This window comes from Elephantulus edwardii, unplaced genomic scaffold, assembly GCF_000299155.1.
Source record: "Elephantulus edwardii isolate Elephantulus edwardi_28Jun2011 unplaced genomic scaffold, EleEdw1.0 scaffold00057, whole genome shotgun sequence".
NCBI lineage: Eukaryota > Metazoa > Chordata > Mammalia > Macroscelidea > Macroscelididae > Elephantulus > Elephantulus edwardii.
This window is the reverse complement of record NW_006399807.1, coordinates 12,947,412-12,957,225: the sequence shown is the minus strand read 5'-3', so window position 1 is coordinate 12,957,225 and position 9,814 is coordinate 12,947,412. Positions and strand designations below refer to the sequence as shown.

Sequence of the window (9,814 nt, the reverse complement as noted above, 5' to 3'; positions counted from 1 at the left end):
ACAAACTGGGAGGAGGGTAGAGAGAATAGTGCAACAATGAATGAATGGAAACCCAAAATCTCTGTAAATGTTTATGAAAATTAATAAAATATAATTATAGGGGGAAAAAAAGATCAGGAAATGTGAAACAATGGGAATATTAGTTCTGACCACAGACTTCATTCCAGACTTTATGAACAGTATACACAATGGAGTTTAATTCTAAGAAGTGTCTGAATCACTGGGACTGTTGTATCTACTGATCTGAGTTTTTCATTATTTGAAATAGAAGCCACAAACTTCTATCCTCATAGACATAGTTAGGGTCTACGTAACATATACGAGTTCAACTTCAAAAGGTGATTTTGAGGGTGGAAATCTCACTTTCTCCTTTATTATTATTGTTGTTTCCTTTTCCATTGCTTAAAAACTTTGGAATTACCTAGTTTTGTGCTGGTGCTATTTCTTAATTTCTTTCTTTTTTTTTTTTTTTTCCTTCCAGGCAAGAAGTCTCAGCAACGGTAAGTCTTATCATAAAGGAATTTCTGCATCTTTTGGTTCCTTCTTTATCTTTATAAAGACATTCTTATTATAACTAACCATATTCATATTGTTCACCACATTGATTTTAACACCCTTGTCCAGATAAAGTTTCCAGATGATTAAATTTCCTTTTAAAACTGTGTATTTTAGTGCTCGCAGAGCTGAACCAATGAATGGGCAAGTAGTGCCTAGCAGAAATAGGTAAAAGAAGTTGTTCTAATTTTCACTACATTTTCTCCAATGGTTAAAAGAATTGTGGTTCATGTTCTAGCTGAACATAAGGACCGAGCTAAATTAATTAATTTATGAATTAATGAAACATTCAATTCAACAGTGATTTCTTCAGAAACCAACGTACTTGAGACCCTAATAAATAGGTGCAGTTCTAAACTCCAGGTTCTCAATGCCTAGAACAAGAAGTTAAACACTTACTCCTCTGATAACCTTCAAAAATGTGGACAAGGATCTTGTTATTTGCCATCCAGGTAATCTCAATCGCAGGTGTGTCAGAACAAACCTGTGCTCCACAGGGTTTCCAAGGCAATGACTTTTTGGAAGCAGAGGACCATCAGGTACATCCTCTGAAGCACCCTGGATGGATTCGAACCACCAGCCTTTCAACTAGTTGTTGTTGTTGTTAAGTGCTATCGAGTCATAGACGACTCATAGCAATCCTATGAAAGAAATACCTGAACAGTTGTATAACTTTGTTTCTCCTCTGTACAGCCTCTGTAAACAAATGGACAGACCAGTGCTATACCACTTAGAAGAATGTTTGACCAAAACCAATTGAAACCAGGCCTGAGGGCTGCAGATTAAAATCCCCCACCTTTGACTTGGTAGCATCACTTTCTGTCCAGTAGGCCAACTGATCTCTGTTCTTGTTGTTGTTGTTGTTAAGTGTTGTCGAGTCATAGGTGACTCATAATGACCCTATGAACAAAAGACCAGGACACTTGTATAACTTTCATCGTTTCTCCAAGTTCATGAAAGTTATGAACTTTCAATGAGTAGTCAAGAATATTTGTGCCACCCAGCGATTCCTATGACTCCTTCAAAGAAGCAATTTTCCAGTTTAATGTTGAAGCTCATATTTCTTCTAGTAGAGAAACCACATGCAAAGATAAGATGTTGCTGTGTGAAAGGGAATATCAGGCAGGAATGAAGGAGGCCAAACAGAGGGTTTGATGACTTGCTATGAAGATTTAGGAAGGACACTAGTATAAAGATGATATTTTGGTGACATCCAAAGCACACAGCTGAAGTGTCAGGACAGCCGAGTGGTCTAAGGTACCAGACTCAAGTTTCACTTCCAAAGTACTCAGCTAGACATCTGAGCTCCTTTGAAAAATGCTGGAATTGAAACAATCCTTGAGGAGGTTGCATGTTTGACAACAAACTAACCAATTACAGCTTCTCATCAAGTAGTTCTTAGTTCAGTGAGCTGCAACTTAGCATGTAAAAGAGAAACTTGGGGAAATGAAGACATCAGAGGCCAGATCACAAAATTACTCATAAACCCATAGAAAGAAATCTGAGCTTTCTTTTGAAATCTCTGGGGTACTGTTGAAAGGGGTTTCAGCAGGTGAGTGCCATGCTGAAACCTGCATTTTATGAGAATAATCATATGGCACACACGGCAGGTGGAAGAGACTGGAGGCAAGAAGAACGCTTTAGAAGCATTTGAAGTGCATTAGGTTGGAGCTGATGGGGCTTGTCTGGAGGAATAGTAGTAGTAAGAATGGCTTCATGAAATAAAAGGAGGCAAGATCACTAGATTATGGTTAGTAATTAACTGGAAGAAAGATCAAGAAGTTGTCGCATTTCTGATCTGAGAGTCAGTGAGTCGCAATACCATTTACTGGTTTATTATTTGGGAGATGAAATCAGAGCAAACCAAGACTCATGAATGATGTTAGTAAAGTCTGATCCTGAGAAGATCTGATTTTAAAGAGATGGTAGTACCTCTAGGTCCATGAAATAAATGGCTCCTTTTCCTGTAGAACAATTATCTCATATTCTTGAAAATGACAAAAGAGAACCAAATATGGTGTGTTTTAGTAGCCTTTGTCAAAGGAAGAATCAGATTCTTGAGCTTAAGCATGTCAGGAAGTATAAGGATAGAATGGGTTCAGACAGGGTTCAGATCTATTGTTCGTAGGGTCGCTATGAGTTGTACTCAACTCAGTGGCACCTAACAACAACCCCAATTTACTGAATTAAACGCATTTTTGCTGGATCCCTGGGCAGTCTGCACCTGAGAATGTGAGAAGTGTTATTCTAGGGTGCTTGCTCTCCCCACCCAACTGAAAGATGGTTTCTTTTTTATTTTTAATTTTCTTTTATTTCATTATTTTGTGTGTGTTCTGTCAAATCAGATCTGACTGACACAGGAGGAGATTGTTCCTCCTTCTCCAGCAGAGCATCTGGTGGATTTGAACCATGAACCTCTGAGATTGCAGTGAAGCTTCTTGCCACTAGGCCACCAGAGCTCGCCGAAAGATGGTTTCTTTACTCCTCACCTTTATTATTTATTATTTATTTTTTCCATTTTCTACTAGTTTATTTACAAAATTAAAATACAAATTTGAACAAACTCATTTTCCCTCACCTCCCACCGATCTAATTGTACAACCCAATAATTAATCTCCCCTTCCCCCTGCACATGCACATCCCTCTGCTTCCAGCCTCCCTCACCCTTCTTAGAGCCTTACTCCCCACCTTTAGTGAAGGTTTTGCCAGGATCTTGGCAGTTATTACATTTAAATTCTCTTTGTAGCTGAGCTAATGAAATAATTTTCTTACAGGCTCTGAGCTAATGGCAGAGCTAGTATTATGATTATTATAAATAGTTGTCAAACATTTGTTCTATCTGATGCTATCCTGAGTGTTTCACACGTCATTGACATTGTGACAGAATCGGAAGTTTTAGAGGTGAAGATCATGAGTTCTGTTTTGTCCATGTTGATTGAACTCAGGCATCGGTGGTTCCTCTAGAGTTCATTGGGACCATTTACATCACAAGGGGCACTTCCAGGCAGGAGAAGTATAGATGGAGGTTCTCATATTACAGGAAGCAACTACTGGCAAAGGAGAAGGCCTGGTCATGGAGGGAGAGTGTCCAGTGTGAGAATGGAAGAGGAACACGGTGAGAGGACAGGACCAGAGGAACCTCAATAGCTAACAAGTGGACTAAGGAGAAGAGAATGAGAATGAGCACAGAGGTAGAAGGGAAATGAGGGGGATATGGGTTCCTGACTATTAAAAAAAGAAGGAAATGAACAGGGTTTCATATGCTATCAGGAAAACCAGTAAATTCTGTTTCCATGGGATATAACAAGGGTATCAGAGAACAGACTATTTCTAATATTGAGGCATGTCAGAAGTTAGATGGCCAGAACCATTGGTAATAATAGAGAAGAGGTGAGGTTGAGAAATTAGAGGTAGAATATATACTCTCACTGCTTTAAAAAAATTTGGCCTTGAGTGAAAAAAAATCCAATTAGTGGGTAACTGAATAATTTTGGCATCAGACCAAAATTATATTTTGCTATTACATTATCCGCTCTATAACAGGATAGTTAAGGTCATCAGCCTCTGAGTTGACTTTCTTTACTCTGTGAGAAGGGAACCCACAGATATGAGATTCCGTTTATGCTCACACCCACACTGGGCTGGATTGGCAAATAAGCGAAGTAAGCATGGGCTTACTCACGTTGATGTATCTGTGGTAGACAGATTCACATGTTTTTCACCAGTGGTTAAACAGTTCACCACAGGTTAGTAAGGAATCCCACGCTTATGTGAACAACCCAAGAAACTGTTTACTACAGATTAATAAATAAACATAAGTAAATCCATGCCTTCCTTTGGATAATGCCTTCCTGCATGGACAGAGTGAAAGTTTTTTCTGGCACAATCTACCCAGAGCTATTTTCTGACCACAGGAATCACCTGTACTATAATTGCCACTAAACAGAAGCATAAAAATTTCAGTGTTATTAGATGTCCTCTTAAAGAGGTGCTGAGAGGAAGAAGTTTAATATTAATTACTACATTAAACTAATTGTCATATTAAGTTTAATGGTTCACTGATTTTTACAAAGAATCAACAGCTGTTTATTGAACACCTTTGTGTTGGACTGATGCTCAGCTTTACTGAGACAGCAAGAGGAGTAAATCCTTGTCCTTGCCCAAGGGAGGTTATTATTTAGTTGGGGAGACAGAAAGAAAAAAAAAATCTTAGCTTAATATAAGGCAAAGTTTGGTAATGCCAATGGATTCTGTACTGGAGAAAGTAAAGAACTATTTGGCTTGGTGGTCAAAGAAGATCTTATAAAGCAATTGGAACCTGGGTTTGGATTTTTGAAGGATGGATAAGATTGAAATGTGGTGGGGAGATGGAGGAAAGAAAATCTAGAGGAGGGAAGTAAAATAGTACGTAAACCAGTATAAAGTTGTGTGGTTTTTTTTTTTTTAAAAAGTATTGTAGTAGGATTATAAAAGGGATGTTCAAGGGTTAGGTGTAAAACAGTCTAGAGACACTGTGCATAGAGGAGTCATGGAAAAGGTTGGTAGAGAAGGCTGATCCCATCAACACAGGTCTTGAAATGCATCACCAGAGATTCAAAGAAGAGTTATTTGCCTGGTTACCTTTGAAACATTTCTCTTTTGACCAAGGTAACTTTAATTCAAAGAAGTAGATAAATTTAGGTCTGAAAAAGGATCTCAGCAGATATAGCATTCATATTATTTTATAGTTGAGCTAATGAAATGATTATAGACTCTAAGCTAATGGCAAAGCTATTATTATGCTTGTTACAGTTGTCAAACATTTGTTCCAAACTGGGTTCTGAGTATTTTACATGCTTGAAATTATTATATTGTCTATAAGCAAATCTATTGCTTATAGTCCTATTAATAGCCTCACTTCTCCCCCTTAAGGTCTCAGTGTAATTCTAGAGCTTGTTAATTGATAATACCCCTACTTTTAAAGGTATAGAAGCAGAAGCATAGAAAAATAGATCAATATCATTGAATAAATGGTAAAGCTGAGATTTGAAGCCATCTACAACCAAAGGTGATGCTCTTGACTCCTGTGCTTTTCAAATTTAAGATTCTTGACTCCCAAGTTAGATTTCTCAATTTTAGACACCCTCTTCCCATTATAATGTGATTTCCCCCCACCCCCAACTGAAACCATTGTGCTTTGGCACTGAGGAAGGGTGGGGTAGAAGAATGTAAGTATATTTCTAGAAGCCAGAGGCTTAAAAACACCATCACACTAAAAACTACATCTTTTAAAAAAAAAAATTGAGCTAATTCTCGCAGTTCTATACACTTCTTCCTATAAGCTTTTGTTTGGTGAATGCTGACTCCTTGGGTATTTGTGGTTTCAACTCCGGCTAGGTTATTTTGACTCTTCTGCAAACTAGTTCTGTTTATCACCTCATTTGGTTTCTAATGTCTAAATTCTGCCTGGGTAAAAGCTACACCCAAGATACACAGGAAGATACGATGCCAACCTCAGAGGAGGGTCTACATGAAATTCTGTCTTCTGAGACACTTTTTTCCTCTGTATTGGCAAGCACATTTGCAGCTGCTGAACTGTGGTTTACCCTGACAGTTCATCATGAAAGCCATCTCAAAATCTGATTCTTTCTTTGACAGGTGCTAGTAAAACACACCATATTTGGTTCTCCCTTGTCATTTCCAAGAATATGAGACAATTGTACCACAGAAAAATTTGCCATTTATTTCATGGATCTACATGTGTCTGGTGGTCTAGTGGCAAGAAGCTCTGCTGCAATCCCAAAAGCACATGGTTCAAACTCACCACCTGCTCCTCTGGAAAAGGATGGACAATCTCTTCCTAATGATAACTGCCTCTGAAAACCTGACAGAGGATCAGCTAGGGGTCAGTTCTGACTTGATGGTACACAACAACAACAACAACAAACATGTCACCATCACTTTAAATCTGATTTTCTCAAGATTAGGCTTTACTACCAACATAGTTCATAAGTTTTGGCTTTCTCTGATTTCTACTCTCATTTGAGCATGCCTTTGTTTACTTATCTGGCTTTTTACCATTCAAAAATCTACCTAAAATGTCCTTCGAAGTTACTAGATTTGGAGGCAAAATCTGTGTTTGAAAGATTTCTCAAAGTGCAGTGTGCAGACTAGTAGCATAGGCAAAGATATTGAAGGGTGAGATTGTGAGAAAGACAGAATCGTAGTTTTCTCTTATCCCAAATGTACACAGTGACTGGCAATAAATTTCAAGTGCCAGAGATTATCCAGATGGCACAAGGTAGGACAGTGCTCAGATTTGTTGTTTGTAAGATTACTATGAGTTGTACTCAACTATGAGCACCTAACAACAACAAGCCAACATTTACTGAATTGAGTGCATTTTCACACAATCTCTGGGTGGTTTGCACCTAAGAATGTGAGAAGTATTGTTTTAGGGTGCTCTCCCAACCCCAACTGAAAGATGGTTTCTTCACTCCCTTTCTCACTGTTAGTGAATGTAATCTCATCTCTACTTTGTTGTTGTTGTTAAATGCCATCAAGTCAAGCAGGACTCAGTGAATCTATGAACAAAAGACCGGAACCCTGTGCTATAATTATTGCCGTTTCTCTAAGTTCATAGAGTTTATAGAAGGATGTTGTTTAGGAAGTGGAGGCCATTCCTACTTCCAAGCCTGTCTTAATCTGGGAGCTTCACCTAAAACTGTCCTCCATGGGAAACCATTATGGCATTTAACACAGCAGTAGCACAGCATTCATTTATCACTGCAACCCCAAGTTACCTCAGTACAGCAAGTTGACAGACCAGTGCTGTACCACTTAGAAGAATATTCATTCTGATCACAATTAACACAAGTTTATTGTTAGCCAAATCCTGCAAATCCAATCAGCTCACACATGGTTGTGAACAAAATAAAAACAACCAAAGGATCCACACCCAACTCTCAACAGAAACAAGAACCCACCTTTCAGAATCCAAAGGCTTCACACATGAACCTCCAAACTAGTGTGTCTATTTTGCATCCCTACTGCTAACACTTTACTTTCTAAGCTGCTTAGCTTGATTCATAATCTCTTGTTTTTTATTCAGCATGGATGATCCATATTAAACAGCCACCTCTGAAATGAAATTCTTGGAATGTGAAAGAGCCATTGGATGCTTCTTGTCCCTCCATGAGAAGTTTCACTTGACTGTATTTCCTATGCTGAAGAAGGAGTACAATTCCTTCAGTGCATCTGGAAAGGTTTCTACTCAACCAGCAGCTCCCTCCATTCCCATTTTGCCCCTTACCATTGTTCCCTCCAGCCCACAGGTGTGGTGGTACAGCTCAATATTTTATTTTCTTTTGCCTAGATGAACAAATAAAACTACAGGGGAAAATCATTACTGTGAAATACTAAGATGTCTGATGGTGCTTTCTTGATTCTTTGATTCTTTTTTTTTTTTACTTTATTAAAATACTGGGTTTATTTCACATGTATACTTTTGTTTCCCCACCATTTCCATTTGTCTGACCACTGCTACTACTTTGTCCTATCATAACATTCCATACATACTTAAAACCAAAGCAAAGGGTGGAGTTCCATCTTTAAAAACTAAACAGGCATCTTGGACAACACATTCTTGGCAAAGAAACCTGGACAACATTTATCAGACACGGTAGGGAAAGTTCTCACTCAGCATTATAAAAAAGGACAGCCAGATATCAACTGTTACAGAAATGAAATAAGATGGAAAATTTTAACAAACTGTTTTAACAAACTATTTTCTTAAAGAGCCTTCCTCCACTGCCAGAGATCTTGAATAGCCTCTTGGTCTGTCATCCGGAAGCAATTCTTCACATAATTGGTGAATTTGTCTTCCACTTTGGGAAGAAAACCACCTTTTTCTATATTTATTTGCATTTTTGCTTTAATGTCTTCTACAGAACTAGATCCTTTTGGAGTTTTGGGAGTTTTTTCCTGTTTTTTGAAAGATTCTTGTCCTTTCGATCGTGGAGTTGATGGTTTTGAGTCTTTTCCATTCTGGTTTGATTTTTGTGCATTTTTGGCTGGAGTATCCCATATAGATTTCTTCACTGGTGATTTTTTCTTCAGCCTCATCATCGTCAAACTCATCACCTTCATCTTCATCGTCATCATCATCATCATCGTCATCCTCTTCATCAGTGGCAAGTTTCACCTTTTTCTGTGGAATTTTGTTACCACCTGCAGGGGCAGATCTCTTTCCTGATATACTTAAGAGTTTCACATCCTCCTCCTCTACATCATCTGACTCTGCATCTTCCTCCACAGCTACTAAGTGTTGTCCACTTATATGCACAGGCCCTGAGCCACACTTCAATCATAAGATGACAGGTGGTGTTACTTCAAAGTCCCCAAGCGAAACCGTTGGCTGTACAGACATTTTCAAAGTTGCCAGTGTTACTTTAATTGGGCTGCCCTCATAATTCATTGCCTCTGCTTCAACAATGTGCAATTCATCCTTTGCACCAGCCCCTAAACTGACCATCCTTAAAGATAACTGGTACTCATTCTCATCATTACCCACCTTAAAGTGATAATCTTTGTCAGCTTTCAGTTCACAACCGAAAAGGTAGTTTTGGGGCCGCAGGGGGCTCATGTCCATATCCATAGAATCTTCCATGGGTTGGTGGCTCACGTTTATGTGGGAGAGGACGGCAATAAAACAGCACTGTTACAGAGAACAGGCGCGCAGGATGGAATCACAGCCTCTTTCTTGATTCTTGTCTTGCATCTCAGTTCCAAGTTGTTCCTGTTGACATTTATTTCAGAATATTGTGAAAATGAATTACTTATATAACCATGGGTTGTTTTGTGGTATATTGTGGAAGTAAAACATTTTCTCTACACTATGGTGAAGTTCTACATTCCGTATTCAGAGAGATCATGACTCAACTCAATGGCAATGAGTTCAGCTTTGCCTGTGGTATACTGTGGGGATACCTCACACTATACTCTTACAGAAAGTTTATAAAATTGGTGCTAACCTTTCTTTCGAACTCCAGAGTAATAATGACGTGCTATAAAATAGGCACCAGAAAGTTTATAAAATTGGTGCTAACCTTTCTTTCGAACTCCAGAGTAATAATGAGGTGCTATAAAATAGGCACCAGGCTACAAAAGTCCAATGTGCATTTCAGCACTGCAACATCCTGACTCAAGAGCCTTATCAGGCATCTTTGTAGCATCTAATGAGCAACAAACAGAAGAGAAAGGTAACTTGTGTGCTTTAGTT

General features: G+C 38.6%; 1 pseudogene; it reads right to left on the bottom strand.

Annotated features, from left to right (window-relative positions):
- Positions 1-8,317: 8,317 nt before the first annotated feature.
- On the bottom strand, positions 8,318-9,202 carry LOC102864988 (annotated as a pseudogene).
- Positions 9,203-9,814: the final 612 nt, after the last annotated feature.